Source organism: Pongo pygmaeus, chromosome 8, assembly GCF_028885625.2.
Source record: "Pongo pygmaeus isolate AG05252 chromosome 8, NHGRI_mPonPyg2-v2.0_pri, whole genome shotgun sequence".
Taxonomy (NCBI): Eukaryota; Metazoa; Chordata; class Mammalia; order Primates; family Hominidae; genus Pongo; species Pongo pygmaeus.
This window is the reverse complement of record NC_072381.2, coordinates 109,160,948-109,176,366: the sequence shown is the minus strand read 5'-3', so window position 1 is coordinate 109,176,366 and position 15,419 is coordinate 109,160,948. Positions and strand designations below refer to the sequence as shown.

The window sequence follows — 15,419 nt, the reverse complement described above, 5'->3', positions numbered from 1 at the left end:
TGTTTGACCCTCAGGGGAACAAAAGTGTTTTTGTTTGACCCTCAGGGTTTTAAAACTTTATACCAACGTTTAAAAATTGGCTACCGTCTATATGCAAAAAAAGGCAGTGTGTGCTTGTATATGTGTATGTTTGTAGGGTGTGTGTGTGTAAGACAGCACTGCAGAAGAACCCGGCCACAGTGATGGCCTCTTCAAATAGGGACTCGGGGAGCAGGAATGGGTGAGAGACTTGTTGCAATGTTTTATAATTTTTTTAAATGTAAAATGTATTAATTTTACAAATAAAAAAGGATGGGGAATTCACATAAAAATCCAGGTATTTGGCTATTCTTGACAATGCAGAAGCTCTAGCAGGACTGGGAACATTTCGTCTGGAAACGGGTCGGGGGAGGTCAGCATTAAAGGATTTTCAGCTGAGAGGGGGCATCAGGTTTGTATTTTAGAAAGTATTTTAGCAGCAGAGTGGAGGAGCACTGCTTGAGGGCGAAGTCAGGGGCGGGTAGACCAGAGAGACACATCTGCTGCCGTCATCCAGGGAGGGGTGGGGAGGGCCTGAACTGGACAGTGGCGAGGGATATTAGTGTAAGAGAACCAACAGGTAGGTAACCAATTTGGGGGAGAGTGGAAAAGGCCAGGTGAACTGCCAGGTTCTGCAAGGCAGACCACAGTAACGGCTACAGGATTTTTAAATTAATGGGAGGGGAAAAGGGGACTCAGGAGATTTCTGGGGGTCTGAACTGGTGATAGCAGAAATGCTAAAGGAATACATCTCCTGAAATGTGAGGGAAAACCCACAGAGAAAATGGGCTTTCATGAGTAATTGGCTCTTCTACCCCTTTCCAGGCTCTGAGAGTGTTTCACGGGTTTACCAGAGAAAATGGCCTCTGGAGACTGCAACGTGGGAGAACTGGAATTTCAGACAGAAACTGAATGCATGTGGCTTAAAAGACAAAGAAGCACCAAGTGAAAAGTAGTCAAAATCATATTCCTTCAGGGAATGAATTTTCTTGGATCTGTGTTCATCCTTTATGGCTTTATTAGTCATTGCGAAAGCCCTTTTGGGGTTGCTAAGCTGCCAGCAGGGTGCTGTTCCTGGAGGATTACCTTGAGCAACAAGCCCCAAAAAGCAGCCCAGGCGGGTATGTCAGCAGGGAGGCTGTCCTGGCAACACTGCTGTCCAAGGGGAGAGGCCAACGCCCTACCCCTCAGGTTTGAGGCCAGAGGAAAAGAACCAACCTGGAGATTCTGCAATTCTGTTTTCTGTTAAGGTTGCTTTGGCCGTTTAGGGTTTTTCATGAAGGACAGAAACAGGTCCATTCCTTGAAGGCAGAAAGAAGTTTTTACTGCCCCTGCACTTGACAATGTTTAATTACATTTGCCACTTGAAGCAGAGTTGAAAATATCTTCCTTTTTTTCTGTTTGAGAGTCTTGCTGTGCATCCCCCAGGCTGGCTGGAGTGCAGTGGCATGATCTCGGCTCACTGCAACCTCCGCCTCCTGGCTCCTGGGTTCAAGCGATTCTCCTGCCTCACCCTCCTGAGTAGCTAGGACAACAGGAGCACACCACCATGTCCAGCTAGTTTTTGTAGAAATGGGGTTTCACCATGTTGGCCAGGCTGGTCTCAAACTCCTGACCTCAAGTGATCTGCCCACCTCAGCCTCCCAAAGTGCTGGGATTATAGGCATGAGCCACCACACCCAGCTGAAAATATCTTCCCTTTGAGACTTGGTGGCCAGCTGTTGATTTCATACTGGCATGGCCTCAGACAATCTATGATATAAGAAAGATAGTTAAAGTAAAATCAACCCAGTATTAATTACTTAATAATAACTAATGAACAGTTATGCACCAATAACTCAGCAAATTTAAATCTACCCATAAGCCCAACTGGGTAGATACTATCGTCATTCCCAGTTTACAGGTGAAGAAATAGAAGCTGAGAAACTAACTTTCCCAGGGGCATATATTTAGTAAACTGGAAAACCCAGGCTTCTACCTAGTGAGTTCAACCACTAGGCTTTAATTGCTTTCAGGATCAGAGAAGTCTGTTCTCTGGTAGCTTTAAACTATGAACCCAATACAGAGTGTCTACAAATTTGGGCTGATATATAAATGTTATTTTTGCCACAGTTGAGGCTGCACCGAGGACACACTTCTGGTGATGAATGGCATATGAGGGCGCTGGGCTGAGTGGGTGGGGTGACATCACATCACACCCGTGACAAAGAGGAAGCAGGTATTTACTGAAGATGCGGGAGCCCTGGGTCAGGGCAGTAAGCATTCCTACATAAACAACTGTGCAGTCCCACAGGGAGACCAAGAGAATGGTGCAGTAGCCTCCGAGGATTTTTATTTGGTTCATACAGTGTTGGTCTTTCCAGGCTTTTTTTTTTAATATTAAAAAATAGTTGATTTTAATTATGAAATATTTCAAACACACAAAATAATAAAGCAGATACCTAGTATCACTGAGATGAAACAGCTGTTAATATTTTCCCCTGACTGGGCGAGGTGGCTCACACCTGTAATCCCAGCACTTTGGGAGGCCAAAGCAGGAGGATTGCTGGAGCCCAGGAGTTCAAGACCAGCCTGGGCCACATAGTGATATCTCATCTCTACTAAAAATTTAAAAAATTAGCCAGGCGTGGTGGCATGGTCCTGTAGTCCCAGCTACTTGGGAGGCTGAAGTGGGAGGATCACTTGAGCCTGGGAGATCAAGGCTGTAGTGAGCTATGACTGTGCCACTGCACTCCAGCCTGTGCAACAGAGCAAGACCCTGTCTCAAAAAAAAAAAAAAAAAAAATAGAAAGAAAGAAAGAAATCCCCCTATATGCTTCAGCCCTCTATCTCTTTGAAGAAACATGTTAGAAATACACATAAGGCCAACCCTGTTCCTTTCCTGCCTCTGCCCCTAGAGGTAATAACTGTCACGTGTATCATTCCCATGCAGGTTTTTTTTCTTTTTTATTGTGGCATAACTTACAAGTGGTAAGTTGTACAAATTTTAATGATACAGTTTGATGAATTTTTGCTTACGCTATACCTGGATGATGAATTTTTACATGTGTATACACCTAAAACAAGGCAGAGATCAAGATACTGAACATGTCCAGCACCACCTCAGAGAGCTCCTTTGCTTCACATTATTTCAAAAATAAGCAGATGGAGGTGCCAACATTTGAAAGTTTTAAAATCTAGAGACTTAATGTAAAAATTCAAATTTCTGGCTCTTGAAGTTTTGGAAAATATGACCACATTAAGCTCACATTCTAGCATGGGGACAGAGTGGCAACTGCCCACTGTTGATACAGCATGAGTGCCCCAATTTGCCTACTATGCCTGCCATGCCCTGTGGGTATATCCAGCCCACTGCATTCACTTACAGAACCTGAAAGGTGCCACTCTATTTGTAAAATTTCAAAAGTGCCACGAATAAAAATGTAGAGAACAATTACCTTAGCTATCTTTAGGAAGGCAGAGTTTGAGAAAAAGTGTCCTCCTCCCCACCTGCTAATGACTTAGGAAGCTGCTGACAATGTCATAAAATAAAAAGGAATCAGATTCTCTAGGTCCATGCTACTCAAAGTGTGGTCCTCGAATCAGCAGCATCAGCAGCATCCAGGAGCTTGTTAGAAATGCAGAAAGCTCAGTGCCTTCCCACACACGTATGAGTTTGCTAGGGCTGCCATAACTAAGTATCACACACTGGGCGGCTTACACAACAGAAAGGTATTTTCTCACAGTTCTGGAGGCCAGAAGTCCAAGATCAAGGTGTCAGCAGGGTTTGTTTCTTCTGAGGCCTCTCTCCTGGGCTTGTAGATGGCTACCTTCTCACCTTCTCCCTATGTCTTCACATGGTCTTCCCTCTGTATCTATCCTCCTTTTTTTTTTTTTTTTTTTTGAGACGGAGTCTCGCTCTTGTCACTCAGGCTGAAGTGCAGTGGCACGATCTCAGCTCACTGCAACCTCTGCCTCCTGGGTTCAAGCGATTCTCCTGCCTCAGCCTCCTGAGTAGCTGGGATTACAGGCGCCCGCCAGCACACCTGGCTAATTTTTGTACTTTTATTAGAGACAGGGTTTCATCATGTTGGCCAGGCTGGTCTTGAACTCCTGACCTCAGGTGATCCACCCGCCTCGGCCTCCCAAAGTGCTGGGATTACAGCCGTGAGCCACCACACCCAGCCTCATCTTCTATTCTTATGAGCACACCAGTCCTATTAGATTAGGACCCACTCTTATGACCTCATTTAACCTTAATTACCTCTTTAAAGACCCTGTCTCCAAATACAGTCACATTATGAGGTGGGGGATTATGATTTCAACATATGAATTTTGAGGGGTATGACCAGGCATGGTGGCTCATGTCTGAAATCCCAGCACTTTGGAAGGCCAAGGTGGGCAGATCACTTGAGCTCAGGAGGTCAAGACCAGCCTGGGCAACATGGCAAAACCCCATCTTTACAAAAATACAAAAAATTAACTGGGCGTGGTGGCGTGCATCTATGGTCCCAGCTACTCAGGAGGCTGAGGTGGCAGAATTGCTTGAGCCCAGGAGGTGGAGGTTTCAGTGAGCCGAGATCCTGCCACTGGCAACAGAGCCAGATCCTGTCTCAGAAAAAAAAAAAAAAAAAAAAATGAGGGGTAGACACAGTTTGGCCCATGACACCTACTAAATCAGGATTTATATTTTAACAAGACCCCCAAGGGACTTGTGAGCACATTAAAGTTGGAGAAGGGCCAGGCACTGTGGCTTATGCCTGGAATCCCAGTACTTTGGGAGGCCAAGACAGAAGGATTGCTTGATCCCAGAAGTTCAAGACCAGCCTGGACAACATAGTGAGACCCCATTTCTAAAAGAAAAAAAAATTAGCTGTGTGTAGTGGTGCATGCCTGTGGTCCCAGCTACTCAGGAGACTGAGGCAGGATAATCACTTGAGCCCAGGAAGCCGAGGCTACAGTGCGTCAAGATCGTACCACGGCACTCCAGCCTAGGTGAAAGAGGAAGACCCTGTCTCAAAAAACAAACAAACAAACAAAAAGTTGGAGAAGCTTGTCCAGATCTGCTCCCTGGTAAATAAAACACTAGTGGGTCCGACTAGGAATGGGGAGGAGAGAAAGGAGAGGCTGCAATGATTTATTTAGATGAACTTTCTCTCCAGTCCATAGGTCTGAGAGAGTGGAAATACTGGGAAACTTGAGGCCAGTTCCCTCCTGAGTGGGAGTCCCTGCTTCTCGTTGCGGAGCAGGGACCCTCTGCACTTTGGGGCATGTGAGCAGGTTAACAGGTACAGATTGATGAACCAAGTGGATATGAATCAGCCCACAGGAGCTAAGAGGAGCCTCCTTCTGAAAATAGGTTGGAATGCTGGAAATGTGGCTGCTTTTAGCAAAAAGCTCATTTTTACCTAATCACCATCTGTAGATTTCCTCTTTTAAGGTGCAAAGCAAGTCTCTTGGATTTCCTGGAATGGGGACCAGGAAGATATTACCCTGTATTCCTCTTCACTCTTCACAAGCCCATTTTTCACCTCTGTCATAGGCCTGATGCTATGGCGACAGTTGCCATAGAGATACTCCTATGCCTGGTTGACGCTAATCCATACCCATAATGGTCAATCATATGGTTTAAACTAGAGATTTTCAAGCTGTATCTCATAAAACTGTAAGGTGCTTCCAGGATTTCACAAACATTTTATTCATATAGCAATTAAATATATGTGTCTTGCTGTGTTGCCCAGGCTGGAATGCAGCGGCTATTCACAAGCACTAACATAGCACACTATAGCCTTGAACTCTGGGGCTCAAGCAATCCTCCTACCCCAACCTCCCAAGTAGCCAGGGACTACAGATGTGTGCCACCATGCCCAGTACAACTAAAAGCATTTTAAATTTATTTTTAAATGACAGTGTAAACAACATCAAACCATATTTAATATAGTATTTGAACTAAAATGTGAATATCCAAATTTTGGTCTAACAGAGTAGAGTGATTTGTAGAAGGCTAACCCCTCCTACAGATCATAATTACAAACTCTGGACAAGGTGAAAATAAAAAGCTGTTTGATGCCACTGGACAATGACCAGACTAAAGGAAGGGGACTTATTCCTTGAAAGAAGGAAGATCCACACTTGTATGACTTTCCCCTAAGGGCAGCCATTCTTGAACTTTAGTGTATATTAGAATCCCAGAGGAAGATAACAGACTCCAGTCTCTACAACATACCATTTAAATGTTCACTATATAAAAATTATTAGATATGTGAAGAAAGAGAGAAATGGGACCCATAATCAAGAGATATACTAGTCAATAGAAACAGACTCACAGACAACTCAGATGTCAGAACTGGCAGAGAAGGGCTTTAAAATACCTTTGATAAATGTGTTAAAGAGTCTTTGGAAAAGATGCATATACTGGGTAAAGAGATGGGAAATTTAGAAGAGATCAGGAAACTGTAAAAAATAACTATGTGCAAATCCTAGAACTGAAAAACATACTATCTGAAAAGTGAATCTCTTGCTTCACATCCTCACTCCCATTCCAACCTTCTGCCCTGGAGTTAAACATCTGTAGTAGTCTTTGGTTATAAATGATAAAGATCTTACTCCAGCTTATGCCAAGGTGGTAAGGTATAAGAGAGAATACCTAATGAAACCGTGGGGAGGGATAGAGTGGCACTGGTTTAGGGTCAATTGGCCCTAGGAATCCAAATGCTGGGAAGATGCACTTGTTTCTCTCTCTTCCTGCCTCTGAGATTTGGCTGTATCCTCTCTCACTGTGAACATTATCCTCTGTGTTGTCAGAGAGATGGCTGGGGTCAGCTCTGGGCTCATAGCTTCACAGCTCTGAGAGGAAAGAGGTTCTCTTCCCACAGCACCAGTTAGAAAAGTCCCAAGGAGGGTGTCTGATTAGTCCAGTATGTGTTACAGGTGCATGCCACCATGCCCAGGTAATTTTTGTATTTTTAGTAGAGACGGGGTTTCACCATGTTGGCCAGGATGGTCTCGAACTCCTGACCTCATGATCCACCTGCCTTGGCCTCCCAAAGTGCTAGGATTACAGGCATGACCCACCGTGCCCCGCCTATTTTATTTCATTTTTTGAAACAGGATCTCACTATACTGCCCAGGCTGGTCTCAAATTCCAGAACTCAAGCAATGCTGAGTAGCTGGAATTACAGGTGCTCACCACCATGCCAGCTTTTCCTGTCCATCTTAATACTTTTACCACAGATGTATGTATCCCTAAAATATGTATATTATGTATAGTATTGTTCTTTATGTTTAACATTTATATAAACGGTATACTGTCCATATCTTTCTGCAACTTGCATTGTTTTTACTCACCAGAATCTAAGAGGTGATTGCTGATTTGTTTAGTTTTATTTCATTCATTCTTTTCTTTTTTATTGAGGTATCACATCCATACATTGAATACACAACTCTAGTGCCCAGCTCAAAACCGCCACCCAGATCAAGGTGGAGACCGTTTCCAGCACCCCGCAGTCTCTGTGCCCCTCCCAGCTCATACCTCTCAGAGGCAACCACTGTCCTGACCTCTAGCACCATCAATTAATTTTGTCTGACTTGAACTTTATATAAGTGGAATCACACAGTATGTACCCTTTGAGTGTGTCTTTTATTTTTGGTACAATATTGTGTCTGTGAGCTTCATCCAGTGTGTTGCATGAGGCAGTAGTTTTGTCTTTGTCATGGGTATATAGTGTTCTGTTGTGTGAATATAACATTTGTGATATTGTGAAATATATTTGGCCTTAGTCCTCTGTTCTTGACATAAAACTCCTAAAATATTTGGTATCTTCAAAGTGATGTGTCCTTTTGTATGCAAATGAGTTGACTGGTGGCTAGTAACTCTGGGTAGCTTCAGGATGGGGGCTGGTCACTGGAAAGACCAAGGCAGGATTAGAGGGTTGGGACTTTCAGCCCACCCTTAACATCCAACAAGAGGAGAGGGGCAGCATGCTCATCCTTCATGCTGCTGGTCAGTGTCTACTGGGAGTCTTTCCTGCCCTCGGCCTAGGATGGGGCCTCTGCTCTGTGTTCCTGAGGCTCCCTGTATTTCTTCTGGAGCCCTACTCATCAGAACTGGACAAAGCCAGGTCCATTTCCTGCGGTATCAATCCACAAGGCATGCAAAAACACCACTGTGATAAATAAACTGGAAGTATGATAGCAGGTGGCTCAAGTTTCCACACATGTACCTCTATCTATGTAACTGGTGAAATATACATTGGTGCTGCAGAAATTTGGGAGGAGATCAGGAGACACTCTCTTCTCCTTACAGAATCTAGAAGTAATTAATTGGCACTTTTTTTTCTTTTTCTTTTTTTTTTTTGAGATGGAGTTTCGCTCTGTCACCCACACTAGAGTGAAGTGGTGCGATCTTGGCTCACTGCAACCTCTGCCTCCTGGGTTCAAGCAATTCGCCTGCCATAGCCTCCCAGGTGACTGGGATTACAGGCACCCACCACCATGCCCAGCTAGTTTTTGTATTTTTAGTAGAGATGAGGTTTCACCATGTTGGCCAGGCTAGTCTCGAACTCCTGAGCTCAAGTGGTCTGCCCGACTCGGCCTCCCAAAGGGCTGGGATTACAGACGTGAGCAACTGCAGCTGGCTTATTGGCGCTTTTTATACGGCAATGAGCAAAAGATTCAGAACTCTTAAGAGTCAGATTTCATTTGAAAGGTTTTTCAATAATTATCTTTATGTCTTATTTCAGTCATTCATTCATTTAACAAACATTGAGTGAAAACTGGCTATGTGTCAGACATTGTTCTCAGCACTTGGGGGTGTGCGATGATGAGCAAACCAGGCCAACATCTCTGTGCTTATAGAGTTTGCATTCTTATGTTTTAGTAAAATCATTAATTAATAATCAGACATTGTCTACATGGTTTCTTGGCTCTCCATCGGCAAGATTTTTCTATTTCGATTATAAACTTCTGAGCAGTGGCCACCCCTCATGAGTTAGATAAGATAGACAAATGGCCAAGAGTCTTGGCCCAAAAGACAGGGATTTTTCCAAGGGTCTCCTGGCACAAATGGTCCAGTTCCTACCACAGTAAACAACACTCTTAAGTGGAAATATAAAATCTTTCCTCACAAGCACCTCTCATCTCCAGGGAGTTTCATTTTCTAAATTTATTTTAATTTTTAGAGATGAGATCTCGCTGTGTTGCCCAGGCTAGAGTACAGTGGCTATTCACAGGTGCGATGATAGCACACTACAGCTTCAACCTCTTGGGCTCAAGCAATCCTCGTGCCTCAGCCTTTGGAGTAGCTGGGAGTCCAGGTGTGTGTGACTGTGCCCTGCTCCAGGGAGTATTCTTGGAGTGTGCATGTGCAGGATGCTTTGTACTTGTAGACTGACCTGGACCATCAGCTCTGACCCCTGCCCCAAATAGCCCTTTAAATCAGCAGCAATCACCTCAGGTGCAAGGCCAATGTGCAAAAATGCATGGGCTAGTGCTGCTTACTTGGAAGGAATGATTTGTTTTAAGTAAGTTCAAACCTATTAATATGCCTCCCAAGAAGTTAACTATTCAGAAAACTGATTCCTCTCCCCTGCAAAAAATACAAATAAAAAATGAAAAGCAATAACTCCAAAAATGCAGGAAACATCTCACCTCCATGAAAGTAAAAACAAACAAACAAAAACTCTTAAGATATCTTTTAAAAGACTTTGAAGCTGTATTCATGTAAGTTACATGTATCTATGGTAAGCAAGTGAGTAACGTTATCCAGGTGTGAAAAACCATGAAGTAAAAAATGATTCAGAAAACATTGCTTTCAGTCCATGTAATAAATCCCTTATTTTACATCGAAATTTAAGGAGAAACTAATTTAGATGCTAACCACACCCACCCACCCCATCCTAAATCTTTGCATCCCCCAAAACTATAGCTCCTCCAGATAATCTCTCCTCCATGATTCCAACTCTCCTTGGACTGGTCAGCCTGGAGGATGGTAATGAATGACTCACCAATACTGCTAATCTCTGCGTCATTGTCCCTTATTTATTCCCTTCCAGGCTCATGACTCTTGTCTTTGATATAGGAACCCTGTCTGATGAAGCATCATTTCAGAATTTTAAGTCAACTTACAAGTGTGCTATTATTCACATCTAAACACAAATTTAGGACTACCATTATTTCTTGAGTACACAAGTATTTACAAAGATCACTATTGTTGTATAAGAACTGGTCTCGACATTAATTGGTAGCAATACATAATCCACTTTAGACTATCCAATAAAACTGTTTTAGTTTTCAAAAACAAATAAATAAATGCCTTACTTTAAGTGTACAGGAAGAGGCGCACACTTAATAGAACACTTATTTCTCCCAGGCTTCATTAAATTAATGCTGAATAAATATTTAAAGAATAGTAACTTGAAGGGGCCCCAATGTGGCCCTCATTCTTAGAATTGATTCCCTAAACAAATGTGTTGGTTTATGATCAAATTCACAGAACTCCAGCCCATGGTAATTGACTGGACAGGGTGGACGCATGACCCAAGCTGGGGCAATCAGATTCTTTTTCCCCAGCAAACCGGGGGAACTGGACTCCAGAGGCAGCCAGCGAGTCTTCAGGTGTGTCTGGAATTGAGAGATTGGTAGACACTTATGTGTTGTGGGGGACTCCTGCTACATGAGTGAAGAAACAAGAAAAAGTCTGCAGTCAAAAAAGTAAATCAGGCACACAGTGCTAAGCAGAGATAAGAGATGAAGAAAATTATTATTGCTCATGTTCTTGAAGATTTGATACTTCCTGGTTCTACTACTTCAAGAAGCCAGGATGTGTGTGGATTCCATGAGACACTACTATATATTGGAAATAAGCCCCCTCCCCCTTTCCAAGCTAGCTTAGCTCAATTTTTAGTATTTGTAAAGCAACGAGTCTTAACTAAGACATACACTGTTCATTTGTTAGGAGGTAAGATCATAGCAATCTGCCTAGGGCAATACCTTGTTGATGACCATCCAAATCCCAGCCAGATTCACCCATGTAGGCAAAACCCAGCCTGCTAAGGCTTTCTGTCTCTCACCTATTGGGCAAGAAAAGAACCAACTAGCGGGGTATCTTCTGCTTTAGATAGGGCAGGGCTTGAGCTGAAGCTAGACTTGACTTTGAGGGTCTTGAATCTTTCACCTGAAAGAGACGTGTGGATTCAAACAGGACAAAGAACAGTAATTTCTATGCCATTTCTGAATAAAGAATTGAAAAAAAAAAAGAGAGGATAAAACCAAAACCAGACTCATATTTTTGGTTATTTGTGGCTTCAGGCTATTTTTAAAGAAACTGCCTTTGAATTCCCCGTGGTATTTTTCTTTTCTGTTCTTTTTGTCTTCCAGAGGCCAACTCAGGGTTTGCTGGATTCTGGAAAATCCAGGGGATTTTGAAAAAGAAAATCTGTGGTGGTTTATCACTAAAACAGAACTATACAGGCTGATCTTTTATACCCAGATGATGCTGGCAACCCCCTCCCAGCCAGGAATACACGTCAAGGTATGTTCAATTGTTGAGATAGAGTGTATGAAACCATCCACACTCATTCCTGAAGGTCTTAAAACACAATGCACTAGTTTGGGGGCCAGATGTCTGGTCAGGGTTAGGGATGCAGCCTGGAGTTATGGAATAATATTGTTTTCCTCTGTGAATCTAATTATGTCCTTGGCCTCTTTGGCTGTGCAAGTTCCCAGATTTCCCTCTGGTATTCCAGGGGCATGGCCACTTGCTAAGGCTGGAATTTCAAGTGGTTCTATCAAAACCTGCTGCTGCACACGTACCCTCACTGGCATCCAGGCTAAGACAGGAGAGTGAGACTCTCAAGGGACCGTGTAAAGAAGCATGTTGAGATTTCGCTGATGAACTTACTGTGCTGGGTGTCAGACGGAGGCGGCTTCCACCATCTGATGGTTTGGCAACAGGAGGGGCCTGTTAGTATGGCTAGATTTCGTGAACAGTGGGGCTGGGTGGTGGGGCAGTTCTGGGGCCATATCCTGGTCCTGTTCCCCAGCAAGGAGAGGAGAAGCCTGACAAGCAATTTACTTCTCTGGGCAGTTGGCCTTGCTGTCTGCTCCACACTCAGGCGGGACCATCCTCAAGACACTCCCCAAACATAAGTCAATAAATAGATCAGGGCTGATTTGAGAGAGAAAGGGAGTGGGGGAGAAGAAAAAGGAGGAGGAGGATGAGAAGAAGCAGAGAGAGAAGCATGAGCGCTGGACCGCTTACAGTCTGTAGCCCTCCTGCCTGTCCCTGCGGCAGGAGGTAAAAGTGCTAAAACAACTTTGGCCAGAAGAGGGCCCCAAATTTCACTCAAATTTACACAACTCTGGGGGAGAGTCTGGCTAGACCTCAGTTCATGTAAGTTATCCACCATTGTACAGCATAGAAAGGGCCAGAAAGAGCGCCAGAGACCCAGACGTGGGAAAGAACTTCAAGGTCACAGGCTGGTTTGTGGTTAAGCCAGGACCAGAACCCAGGTTGGGTAATTCCTGCTCTGAGACTCTATCCTCCAATTCTTCTTAGGCATCACTTAGCCCCAGCAGTATCTACAAATATCTGCTGAGATCCCAGTAATTTAAAAAGACAACCATTTATTGAGGGCCTGGCATGTATAAAGCTCTGCGCTGAGTGGGCAGGTGTGTGTGGCAGGTGGCAGGTGGCAGAGGTGCTGGATGATGAGGGTGGGGAGGGAAAGGGTGGTGTCCAAGTCTAAGTTCATGGTCCTCAAGGCCTTCAAAGGCTTCTTACTGGCTTAGAAGGCACAACCTAAAGCACAGGAAAGTTAAATAACAATAAAAGATACAAATAAGGTTCAATACAGTGAAGGCTGAGCTGTCACAGGGTGATGTATGATTAGTAAACAAATGTATGATTAGCAATTGTCATTCGATTTCTGAAGAGGAAGAGAAGGTTCTCCTGTGCTTTCATATAGCACGCTGTGATTTCCAGTGCTTTCCTGCATGTTGTCTTCTTTGGGCGTGGTCACAAAGACCCTTCATGGGAGAGGAGGTAGGGCGGGTTCTGCTTTAGGGGAGCTGATGGAATTTGCACGTACACAGAGGACCATGGAGACACACACAGCCTCTGCTCTAGAGGAGTGTACAGTCCTCTTTATTGGGAAGTCCAGGCATCACGAGTTCGTATGCTTGTGTGAATGGAGAACTGGAACCAGGGACTCCAGGGTTTGAGTGAATGCAACATTCTAGACCTGCAGGTGTGCTAAGTGTGCCCTTTAAACAAGCTCTTCTTGCCCTAGTATAGGCACATAAATGTGGAGGGGAAAGACAGCTGGTTTGGGACTAACTGGCTATGTGGCATCAAGCAACTTGCTTAGTTTTTCTTGGCCTTGGTTTGTTCCTCTGTAAAATAAGAGAAATAAATAACCTCTCTTGTCCCTTCTAGTTGGAAAGTTCTTTGATTCTAAGCATTCTACAATTACCTGTTTTCGAAAATCAGATTTTCAGGTATCAGTTTGCATCTTTATGTTGGCTTCTCTTTCCCTTACTTATCCTAAACTTAAAAAAATTTTTTTTACAATTATATTTTGTCATTTTTAACTCACACAATGTCCTTGGGTTGGAGTCATCTCCAGTTCATGGGCGGAGGTGGCAAAATAGGGGTTTCTCTAATCCTTTCTAGCACTAGCTCTTTGAGCAGATGTTTTCAACACAGGCCATCCTATATACCTACTGTGTGCCACGCATAGTTGGGGTATTTAATGAATGATGCACAGTCCCTGTTTCCAAGGAAACTTCCCCCAGGCTCTGTCATTTTTGGGGGATTGCCAGGCACATGTGAGGCATTCAATAAATGTGTATTGAACAGAAAGGAATTCCCAAGGCACTGTGGGAAATAAATCTGCATGAGGTTGAAATGTACCCAGAGAAAAGATAGCCTGCACCATTTCATACTTAAATCCCCTTGGACATACGGCCCCAGTACAGAAAAGACATTTTCCTCCCACAGGTAGAAATAACTTCTGCCCAGATCTTGGCACCATGGGGTTGAGTGGGGAGCACTCAGTTGTTCCCTCCAATAAAGGTAATTACGGAACAAAGGGGGAGGTTGGGAGTATGCTCAAGTCAGGCTTAAAGGCCTGAATTTATAAAATGTCAAGTTGCAGGGAGTTTTTTAGGCAGGAGAAAGGCTACCACCTTGTAGGCCGCTAGGAAGTGGGGAAGAACTGGGCCCTCTCTCCTACAAATTTATTGTGCTTGATGTGTTCATTGTGGATCTGGGTCCGAAAGAAGGGTAATAAGGAAACCACTGGTGCTGTTTTAGGTGAGCTGACTGCTTTGATTCACAAGGGGACCCAAATCAAACTAAACCCCCTCCTCTTCTTCCCCCCACAACAGCTAAACACCAGCTCCCCTCACTGGTGGCTTCTCAGGTTTTATTAGCACTTCCAGAAGACGTTGCCATCCACAGAAGACGAGTTATCCGAGAGCCATGATGAATCTCTTCCTCACAAACTCACAGGCTGTCTTGATCCATCATCAGAGAGGACCTGGAGCTGGCCAGCACCCTCCCACGTTCAGGAGCTCAATATGGAGGGCCTGTTCCAGGTCTACCTCTCATCCTTTCAGGGAATAATCCTTGCTCATGGAGGTAGTGCCCTGTCCTCCCATTTTCCCATCAGCTGAGCAACATTACCAGGTGCACCTTCCCCCAGGACTCCTACTCCAACATTCACAAAGGTTTTCTGTCATCTTCTCTGACCAAGAAGCTCTGGCCTGGTGCCAAGATCTCGCACAGTCTGAGACCCCTAGGCCCATCCATCTTTTTTTTTCTTTGTCCTGTGCCATCGTTTGGTGTCCTGGCGCCCTTCCCCAGGAAGGTTGGAGGAATAGTGGGTTACTCTGTACAGAGCAAATATGTGACTAAATAAAGCCTTAGATCTGTGCCTGGGTTCTGACAGTCTAGAGAACGCACAGAAGAAAGTATTAATGCAATTAGGTCATAAAATTATTTGTCCTCTTTTCAGATGTTTCACATTGGTCCACAGTCACAAAGCTTTATTGTGATTGTGTAACAACTGGAGTAGTTGTGAAAACACTACCCTTTAAATGTTTGAAAGCAGAATGGGAAAAAAATGTTGAACTAGAAGGGGGGAAGCTACATTGAATTAAGTAGTAACTGTGCTCCAAGTCCAGGGACCACGGACAAGTGGCTTGGAAAGTGGGTTTTCCAGACTAGAGGGAGGGGTGAGAATGCCAGAGCCTGGGGCTCATGGTGAGCTGGCCTCCAACCGGGTGGGTTTTCCCACCATTGTATGCTCCTTTCCCTGTCGCCAGCCTGGGGAGGGTCCCCAGGGGAGCCCTGGGCTTAAGGCAGTGGTGTTATGCAGAGTCTGTAACGTTGTCATTGGTAAATGATGCACATGGTAGTT

General features: G+C 44.2%; 1 protein-coding gene across 4 annotated transcripts in view; it reads left to right on the top strand.

Annotated features, from left to right (window-relative positions):
• STN1 (STN1 subunit of CST complex) overlaps positions 1 to 14,964 on the top strand; it is a 61,501-nt gene extending 46,537 nt beyond the window's left edge. For 3 of the 4 annotated variants that reach the window (XM_054435928.2, XM_063670229.1, XM_063670232.1), the window contains exon 11: positions 844 to 7,823. The gene's annotated coding sequence lies outside the window, so the exon portion shown is untranslated. Of the gene's footprint in view, positions 1 to 843; positions 7,824 to 11,373; positions 11,528 to 14,385 lie in introns of those variants that run through there. The other variant, XR_008491981.2, reaches the window with a different exon arrangement.
• Positions 14,965 to 15,419: the final 455 nt, after the last annotated feature.